At 35.9% G+C, this 10,551-nt stretch overlaps 1 protein-coding gene across 2 annotated transcripts in view; it reads left to right on the top strand.

The window, feature by feature from the left end:
- The window catches only part of LOC106955977 (SH3 and multiple ankyrin repeat domains protein 1-like), a 41,262-nt gene that overhangs the window by 13,952 nt on the left and 16,759 nt on the right, over nt 1-10,551 (top strand). The window contains exon 1 of one of the 2 annotated variants that reach the window (XM_015046484.1): nt 6,321-6,514. The exons of the other annotated variant lie outside the window; for it this stretch is intronic. The gene's annotated coding sequence lies outside the window, so the exon portion shown is untranslated. Of the gene's footprint in view, nt 1-6,320; nt 6,515-10,551 lie in introns of those variants that run through there. 2 annotated transcript variants of the gene reach the window in all.

The raw sequence follows: 10,551 nt of genomic DNA, 5'->3' as shown, positions 1-10,551 counted from the left end.
AAACTCAAGACAGCCATAACATTATGATTTTTTACAAGTGTATGTACACTTTTGACCACAACTGTACGTCTAGTTGGACACTCGTGTTTAGTGCAGTGAGAGTTTCTGTCGATGACGCTGTCACTCTGAGTGACACGGTGTTTTGTGTAGATTTCACCTGGTGTCAGGTTTGCTTGCGGTGATTGAAAGGTGTTTGAGCTGCTTCGTTTTGTTTCTGTCACAGTGGAACAGCTGTGTTCACGTTCACAGGCTCTGGCCTGTTCACTCTTCATTTTCCAGTCCAGTGATCAGCTTTGACACCACAAAAACTAATTGTTGCTCCTCTTATGACCTCTTTAAACAGCTTTCTTATCTCCGTTTGTTTTTGCCTAATTTAAATTTAAGTAACCTTATTTTATTTAAATTTTTGTTGGTATTTAAGCACAGAAGTTGCCTGGACTGTGAGTCTGTTCTTTCCCTTTCAGGACAATGAGGACTAAAGTATTGAAAAGTATTTTCTTTTACAAAGAAAATGAGAGAGTAAACACTTTTAATACATACCTATTACGATTAGTATTAGTAGTATTATGGGAAGCATTGTTGTTCTAAAGGTTTATTTTTTACTTATTAATATAAATAAAAATATAGTTCCATTTTCTTTTCACTTTGTATTTTCTTAAACATATTTTTTGTTTTGGATGAAGTTTTATCAGAAACTGTAAAATGCATTTCTGGATAAACATATTGGCCTAAATATGTTGTTATTTTCCCATTACTCTAAAAGTTGCTGTTTAGGACACCTAAAAACTCATTTACTTCAAAAACTGCATTTGTTGTCTATGTCGCCATTCTTTCCACCTGCGCACCGCATAGTTCATAACACGGGATGTAAATGACTTTATTAATACATTTATTTATTTATTTATTTATTTAAATGTTTGCTCATATAACCAAGTGTTATTTGTTACCTTTCGACCGATGCTTTTAATTTGAAAGGGTTTTTAAAGGGACAAGGTTGCTGATCTACACAAACTTCTGACAATAACTGACAATTTACTGTTTTGGACAGTGCAGAGAGTAAGAGAGCGTACGAGTCACAGTTAAAGGGAGATAACTAAGGAATAGTCCAACTAAGGTCTAAACAATTAATTAGCGCTTGGTTGATGAGGGAACAAGGTGAGTGTTTTGATGAAAGTATTGTATATATTGAGTGTAATGTTTATGTTTCAACATGAAATAGTGTTAATATTTGATTAACTGTCGAACAGTTGGAATACGTTTTAGTTAATTTGTAATATAGAAATATTATAGTTAAATACATGTATTGTAAATTTAATGTTATTACATAAAATAAGGTTTATAGGTCAAGGTAAAAGGTTAGAACCACTAAGAGTTACTAATGGTATTTTATTTGTACATTTGTAGCTCTTACAGTGTGTTCATGTACAAAGGCTGTTGAATAAAGAAACGTGAACCATCAGTTTGAGAGACCATCCTTTCAACCGAGACGCTACACGGGTAGGCTATTATTATGGACATAAAACATCTGAATTTAGGTAAACTGCCGTAAAGTTTTCATGTGGCTTTATACACGAGATATTTGTTAAAACAAGCAAACGTAATCTGGTTGTTTTACACTAATTAGTGTATTGGCAGGAGCTAGCGTCATTAGCAGGAGCTAACACGAAATCAAGACAAATGGGAAGATAATGAATGGATGTTTGGAGTGACAGTACAGCATTTTTACGTTTTTGTGACACAACAATATAATATATTTGAGAAAATATTTTGACTGTGACGCTGTTGGTCAAATGGAAAGCGCTGAACGTTACTTATCGTGTAAAAATAATTGTTCTGGCTAGACGAAGCTACCGCGGTAGCGTAGAAATGTAATCTACCCAGAATGCATTGCGGTCTAAACAACATGGCGACGTCCGTGTGGCAATATTTTATTTAAGTTTATAAAAACTAAACAGCCTACAGTATTTTACAGTATTCATTTTACACCTGAAATAAATGTTAAATCTGTTGTTACAACTAATCGTGGATCCCATTAAATATGTTTTAAATTAATAATTTGTTCATCTATTGGTTTATCATTATGCATTTTAGTTTTTCTGCCTCTCAGTAGCAAATAACACAAACGCCTCCACTCATTATTAAGCTGTTGTTTTAAAATAAGATATCTACATTTTTTGTTTATTTACATTGTATATACCTCTTCCAGCAAATTAAACATTTAACGATGAGTTTTTCATGTTCATATTGTGCTAAAGTCTTGACCCATTTCTGCAGTTTTTCTTTAATCTTTTGTGTCGTTTTCTTATAGTTTCTTAATTTCTTCGTACTCTGTTTCCTTGGAAGTAGAGTACGAAGAAGCTGGAAAGCTTTGCACCGTTCTGCATGATGTCGGTGTGCACCAGCAGTAGGCAGCAGTGGGTGTTTGAAAGTGCATGGGAGATGATGAGTCGGCAGTGTTCAGGGCCAGAGAAAAAGGTTTGGGGTGTCGTTCTGCATTAATAATGGAAACACAGCTGGCTGTATTTATAGCCACAGCAGCGTGAATGGGGGGTGATACATCCTGCATCCTGGCAGCTCAGCCGGACATCACACTGTCCAATCAACTTTAACCCACATCCTGGAAATAATGACAAAAATTACTGAGGTCACAAGGCCTTCTGCTGTTTAAACTCTATAGGAGGAGGGTTGGTGGAGAGAGGAGCACATTGATGCAGCTTGTGGGAGCTGCTTGAAGTCGTATCGATTGGCCTACATTGCAGGCGTGTGATAGATTTCTCTCACTGCTTAGAGTTTTAGTTATCATTCTCTGCACTGAAGTCTTTTAACTGCTCATTTGCTTTTCTCTGGCCACTTAGTTTGCGGAAAACAGAAAAAGGTTTAAAAATCTGTTTTTGTTTTGCTGTTGAGTTAAAATCCTCTATAGCTTAACTGTCAAATCAAAACGTGTAGCCTTATTTATGATATTTCTAAAAGGCTTATATGCTGTAAAATGCAAAAAACTGTTACAATCATTCAATGTTCCATCTTATTTTGGTTAATAAGATTATCGAAATAGAGAAAAACTAAATTAGATTTGCGTATGCTATTTTAAACATACTACAGAAAACCCTATGGGGCTTATTAGATGTTATGGAGGAGAAATAGTAACGGCGTATTAGGATCAACGTAGATAGAAAAAAAACTTTTTCTGGCAGAAACTTACAGCTTTTTTTCTATCTAAAGCACACCTGAAATGCTGTCACAGAAACGGCTGTTTCTGTTAAATTTAAAGTCTTGATGTCCTCTGAGAAAAGCTCCTGATTGAGACCACAACGGGGTCAGACCTCCTTCACTTCTTAAGACAAGACTTACTCTCTCTGTGACAGCTCTGCCTGACCTTTGCCCTCATTCTGGGATCCTATAAAGTGAGTATGGATCCGTCTCCTACTGTTGTAATTCACCGGCTCTATAAACCGTCTCCTGAGCTCCGTTTTAATCAGCTCCCTGAAGGTGGGATCACAACCTGCTGAATTCTGACAAGGCTTTAAAGCGACCGATGTGAAGTAAAATCCATGTAAAGTTGGCTTTCAATGAGGCTGTAAAACAAAAAACAATTACCTGGGGGGAGGGATACCACAGTGTATTAAGGCCACTGTAGATGGGGGGGGGGGGAAGGGGAGGACATTTCTGCCAAAAAAAAAAACTCAGAAATGTTGAGATTATTTTCAGAAATTTCCTAGATAAACCAAGGAAATTTCTGAGCTCTAAAAGTAGAACATTTTCTCGAAAAAACTCAGTTTTAGATTAAGCTAAAAAATTTAGAGAAAAACGTGAAAATTTCTGAACTTAAAAATTCAACATTTGATTCTTTTGAAACCCCATTCCCAACTTTTTTATGGAAAGTCTCTGAGATTAATATCAAAGTTTTTTTTTCTTGCAAATTTTTGACTTTTGGAGCTCAGAAATTTTCTTGCTTTTTCTAGAAAATTTCTGAGATTCATCTCAAAATGTCTGAGTCTTTTTATAGCAAATTTTCAGCTTTTCAAACAAAAAAGATTTTATGTTTTTTTTAATTCTTGAGATACTCAGAATTTCATTTTTTCTAGTGATTTTTTGATTTTTCAAAATCCAAAATTTCCTTGTTTTTCTAGAAAATTTCTGAGATTCATCTAAAATTTTGAGTTTTTTCAAGCAAATTGAAACTTAAAAAATTTTTCCTAGAAAATTTCTGTAATTAATCTCAAAATTACAGAGTTTTTTTGGCGTAAATTTACTCCTCTTTTCCATCCACAGTGGCCCTAACACGCCGTTGTATATTTGGTGCTGAGCCTCTTGTTTGCTGCCCGGAGCGGTGGAGCAGCATCCACTCTCAATATTTCACAGCCCGTCATATGTTCAGCCGGTCTCCACCCTGCAGCGTCTCCCATTGTGGCTCATTTATTCATAAACCTCTCCGCGTGCTGCCAACTGTTTGCCCCAGCTTGGCCTTGATGCAGCCTCGCCTGGTTCTGCCACTTCAGCCGCTCCGCCGGTCGAGACCGACGGGTCTGAGTGTGAATCGGGATGTTTCTCTGCGAGCGGAGCAGCAGAGCGGACTCTGTGTCGGCCCGCAGAGATTCGATGATGAATAAAGCTAATTAATTAGCAGACTATTTGAATGTGTTCTCTGTTCGCTGCTGCTCCCCAGATGATTGATTTTCCTCCTCTCCTGTTCTGTAGAGAAAAGACGAGCTTTAGCAAACACTGCAAAAACACAAAATCTTACTAAGTTTTTATGGTCTAGTGTCCAGTGCAAATATCTTAGTTCACTCGAATAAGACAAAACTAACTTACAAGTAACTTTACAGCAAAATATAGGAGCTTGTTTTAAATAAATAATTCCTTTATATTGATGTAAAAGTACTAGTTCCACTAGCAGATTATTTCACTTATTTTACTATCAACATTGGTAAAACATTGGCTGGGGTTGCTAGGCAATGTGTCGTTACCTAGCAACCCCAGCCAAGCACAGGCCGTCACCTAGCAACCCAGTTCTAGTTCCACTGGCAGATTCTTTCACTTGTACCAAGACATTTTTCTCATGTTGTAAGTGAAGTAATCTGCCAGAGGAACTAATACTTTTACTCAATATTAAGAAATTATTGACATAAAATAAGCTTCTATCTTACTGTATAGTTACTTGTAAGTCAGTTTTGTCTTACTTCAAGTACAGTAAGATATTTGCACCAGAAACTAGACCAAAAATACTTGGTAAGATTTTGTGTTTTTTGTCATGTATATTTTTCTATTACACCAAGAATAAACGTGGGCTCAAATTGAATTTTATTTTGGGGGGCACAACCACAGCTTCAGAAAATTAACTTTTTTCAGTCCATCCCTATTTACTCCACTTTAATCCAACTTTAGTTAATTTGTCTAGACAGTCCGGTTTGTTTGGGGAGGTGTGAACATACAATTGAACTTTGATCTGCTTACAAACATGGATAAATATCCTGTCAGTTTTGTTTTATCTCAAGTGTGCACTGCAAAAACACAAAGTATTTTTGATCTACTTACTAGTGCATATATCTGATATAACATGGAAAAATGTTTAGACTGAAAATACTTGGTACAATTGAGTTTTTTTTTGTTTGTTTTTTTTGCAGTGTTGGATTTGCTTTAGGTAATAGCCTGAAATTAAAAGACTGTATTTCCTTTAAAATCTTAATTTGAATTCTTGCAGCTTTATCTGGGATTTTGTGTCCAAAAATACTAAAGGAAACGTTTCCGCTGTGATGACTCTGACATGTAGCTACCAGGAAAGCTGTTAGCATTGCAGCTGTGTTCTGTGTTCAAACCTATTGCCTTTGGAAACATCACATTGGTGTAACCGTTTCAAACTGCGCTCCTCCACTGGCCTTCATTCTAGTTTAATAGCTCAATGGCTGGTTACGTAAGAACATGTGTGGATCAGGTGGTTTTGTGGTCCTTCGCTCGGCTCCCTCAGGTCCTGCTGATGTGCGGCTCCGCTGACCGCTGGGTCGGATTTCATCCAGAGAAGTTTCGGTTTTTAATCTGCGTGTGTTGACTCTTTCCTCAGGGACAGCTGTTGAGCCTCAGAGTCTTTGTTTGCATTAGCAAAGAGAGCGATGGGACGATTTGTGTCCATTTGTGAGTCGATGTCAAACAAGGAGAGAAGGGAAATCGGCCGTTCCAGTTTCGTGGCACAAAACTGGGGCGGTGTGTTCTTTGGAAGTTTCCCAGTGAAATTTCCTGGGGACTGAGACACTGAAAATATCCGTCTATATACACGCTATGTCCTACATAAAGGAGAGGGTGAAGCAGAGAGACGGCGCATACGGAGATCCGCATGTGTTCGGGAGAGATAAAAAGATGAGCATGGAGGAAGGTTGAATGTCGCCGTGCTGGTTGAGGTTTTTTTTTTAATCTGTTGATGGCATCACACAGACTTCACACTGACTGAAGATCAGTGGAACCGGGTCAAGACTCTGGAAGGAAACCAGGAAAGTTATCGCTCACTTCTGTCTCACGAAAAGTAAAAGAGAAGCCATGAATGCTGCCTCATAACCCTGTTTCAGATAAGTTTGATTCTAGATGTTTAGTTGTCACCCCAGGTTGACCGGAGGGGCACAGATTTGATATTAATATTTGTATCGGTCCCGATATTGAAAAATATTCTTGATCGGGTTTCGGTGACAATGTCCCCGATCCGTAAGGGCAGATCTTTTCAATCTAATTCTATGATTTGTTATAGATTCCACATTATATTCATAATTCCTAAGTGAACTTTCTGAATCATTTGAAGGAAGGTTTGTTTCTGAAAACCTTTTGTTTTCGTCAGTTTCTTTGTTATTTATTTTAAATCGTTGTTAGTAAGCCTGTTACAATAAGCAATAAATAAATCACATGATACATTAAAATGTGATTGATAATTACCATGTGGACAACATAGAGATGCTCCCCTTTATTATGTGAATAATATCTGTAGAAAATCAATTTCAGAGACTCGATAATTAATTTTAATTATTGTTGTTTTAGTTTTGTAATTCATTTTGGATATTTAAACTGTTTTCCCGTTCCATTGTTAAATGTTTCTTTAGAAATTAAATGTTGTTGATCTGAAAGGTTGGACTCGCATTAAAATGCCATTATTACTTTAGCAATTGAAAATGGTCTCAAAATATTATTGATTATTGCAATAATTTCTGGGACAATCTAACATCCAGCAAGATGTGTTATACTCTTATTACACTGACTAGACAAATTACGTTTTGTTCTGACAGAACAACATAAAGTCCATAAAACCTGACTGCTCAAGATGTTTATGGAAACCCATCGGCTGTAAAAACCTCAACCCAACAGTGCGCCATTGGGATGAATTAAAGCAGAGAGGGAAAACAAACCCTTCCCGTCCAACATTAGTGTCTGACCTCACAAATGAGCTTCTGGGAAAATGGTCAAAAGTTTGTATAAAGAAACTAGTAAACGAGGAGTTGACATCTGCTTGTTTCTCATTGAGAAACCACTGAAGGTCACAATAACTTGATGTGAACATCAGTGGTTGATTTTGGCAGCTGGAAAAGAAACCCTGCCACTTTAATCTTTCTGGTTGTCAGTTTAGTCAACATGCTGAAAATAACCAGGATGTGGAAAGCTCTGGTAGTAACACGCTTGTCAAAATAAAACAAAACAACATGAACAGGAAAGTGGTGAAAGGAGCCAATAAGATCTTGCATGGCAGAAAGCCTGGAGTAGGAAAAGGTGCTTCAGTTGAAATAAGAAACAGATTTTAAACCAGTTTCAAGTCATAAATCCTTTTGACTTTAAATTATTATTGCAAGTACTGGAATTTAATAACTAATAAATCTTTTTTTTTTTTGCATTTACTATTTCAAACAAACTCCTAATCAGACCAGGAAATATATACTTCCCTCTTGACTTTCTAGAAAAGTTCTTATAAAATAAAAAGTTGTAGTCTTAGCTAACGTTAGCATTAGCTGAGATGGTTGCCATGGCGCCCCCAGTGAGCGGCAGCTTGTTGCAACAGCTCTGCTCATTCTGAGCTTTTTTCTTATTTTACTGTTTTTATTCCTTCTTATTTCTTGATTTAATCACTAGAAATATAAATCTGACACCAGTATTTACCATCACGCTGATAGTTTTGGCGATTGTTTTGTGGTTTTTACTTTTGTTTTGCCTGTTTGTAGATGTGTATTTCTTTCTAAATACACATCTGCATTTTTTGCGTCTGTCTGTCTGTCTGTCTGTCTGTCTGTCTGTATTCATATTTATGCTTCTAGTTTAGTTTTTACGGTGTTTTTTTCTACACTACTGTTTTTTTATTCGTTTTTCATTTCTCTTACTCGGCGGCGGTTTTCCAACATCTTGCCTAATGAAGGACTAATAAAGGGTTATCTTGTTTATTTAATGTTTTTAATTTCTGCTCTAATATGAGCAGCGGTTACCTTAGTAACGATGTTTGTTTTATGTTAATACGTAGTCCCCATCAGCCTGAACCTGAAGTGATCTGCACCACTGAACCGCCATCTTGGTAGGCAAACGCACAGAAAACCCATGATTTTGAGACCAATAAAAAGAAAGTATATTTACCAATGTTCCATATATATATATATATATATATATATATATATATATATATATATATATATATATATAAAAACGCTGATGTTGGGATTGATCTGCATGAGACAGAAAACGTTGCTTGTTTATTGTTGTCATAGCAACTGTCATGACGTTTAATTACAGATACCTACCAAGATGGCTGTCGGCTACAGAGTTCTCAGAAGTATGATGTTGCATGAAAACGTCACACTTTCAGTTGAAGCTAAGCTTAGTTTAGCATTAGCTTATAAACCAACAATTCATTCTGTTTTATTTCAGCTACCAGGCAGAAGCAGTAACAGTCCAGTTTTCGTTTTGGAGTTGCATTTTAAACCATAAAACATTCCCTGCTTTGTGACCTCTTTTAATTTGAAATGTAATTTAGTCCAGCTGACCTGTGATGCTCTTCGTCTCCGTGCGAAGCTCCTCTCTCTGGTTGCTCGGTGAGGTGAAGGTTAGCCGGGTTAATGCAGTTTGAAGCTGGTAAGAAGACTGAACAGGTTAATGATGTGACCCGGAGCAGAAGCCGTTCTCCAAGGGGAGTAGTCGCGCTTTTATTCCCCTACTCAGATGTAAAGATGAGCAGATGATTATCATTTGTTGGTGTGAGGCAGTGTCTAATCGCTTCATCACCCTCTTCATCATCACTCCAAGAGGCACACAAAAGCTCTCATGTGAAATGAAGGTCTTTCATGCACGACTCACCACTTTTCTCCTGGGAACTGATTATTACTCTAATTTTCTGACCTGTTCCGGCTTAATGAACAATGAATCTCTCCTAAGTTTAGTTTTTAGGCCTTTTAGCGGCACCTTCGTTTTCTCTTTTACATCCCCTGGGATCAGACTGATATCTGCCATGAAAATGTGAATAAAGAGCCAAAAAGGCGTGGCAAACAGGACTGTCACGCCAGCACCTTTCAGGTGACTATTTTTTTCTGATGATGATCTAATCGGCATGGATGTGAGTGGATTTCACTCTGTAAAAACACGTAGAGTTCTGTTTGAAAAGCTGCAGTCAGAAATTACAGAAATAATTTTACTTATTTAGCCTCTAATAAAAAAAAAATGGAGGTTCAATTTTTCAAAGTTCTATTTTCACCTGTTAATCATTATAAATTTAACAGTTTCAACTAAATATTTAATTAGCAAGGTAAATATTTAGCTATAAACTAAATATAGTAGATTAGATATTTAGATCCAAGCTAAACTTTAGACAGTGAACTAAATAGTTTAAAACGAAATATCAAGTTTGATAACTAAATAATCAACATGGAGCTAAATGTTTATATTTAGCTTCAACCTAATATCTTAGTTTGCTCCCAAAATATTTAGTTTGATGATGAAATATTAACTCACAAGCTAAATATTAAATCACTAACTAAATATTTAGTTAAGCAATTAAATATTTAGTTAAGTAACTAAATATTTAATTTAAGTTTCATAACTCAGTAATCAGTATGAAGCCAAATGTTTATATTTTGTTTTTGCCTGATTTTTTTAGCTCCCTAATTAAATATTTAATTTGAAGCTAAAATATTTGACTTGTTAACTAAATATTTAACCTGCTAATTAAATGTTGAGCTTAGAGCTAAATATTTAATTTGCTAACTAAATATTTAGATTGAAGCTGAAATATTTAATTCCATAACTATTTAACTTAAAACTAAATATTTCTCACTAGCTAAGTATTTTTAAACTGAAGCTTTAGCTTGCTAGCTTAATATTTAGGTTTGAACTAAATCTTTAGTTTGTAAGCTTAATATTTAGCCTGCTAATTAAATATTTAATTTGAAACTGACATTTATGAATTAATGAACAGCATGTTGAAAATATGACTGAAAGAATTAATTAACATTTTATTTTTTTTTCTTTTGACAAGCGAAATAACCCAAATTACTGCTGTTTATGTTTTTATTCTAAGGTCTGGATGTGGAGGTTTTGCTAGCAGTG

Source organism: Poecilia latipinna, unplaced genomic scaffold, assembly GCF_001443285.1.
Source record: "Poecilia latipinna isolate Pla-1442-1.1 unplaced genomic scaffold, P_latipinna-1.0 Scaffold780, whole genome shotgun sequence".
NCBI classification, from domain to species: domain Eukaryota; kingdom Metazoa; phylum Chordata; class Actinopteri; order Cyprinodontiformes; family Poeciliidae; genus Poecilia; species Poecilia latipinna.
The sequence above is the reverse complement of the archived record's forward strand: the minus strand, read 5'-3'. Positions and strand labels throughout refer to the sequence as shown.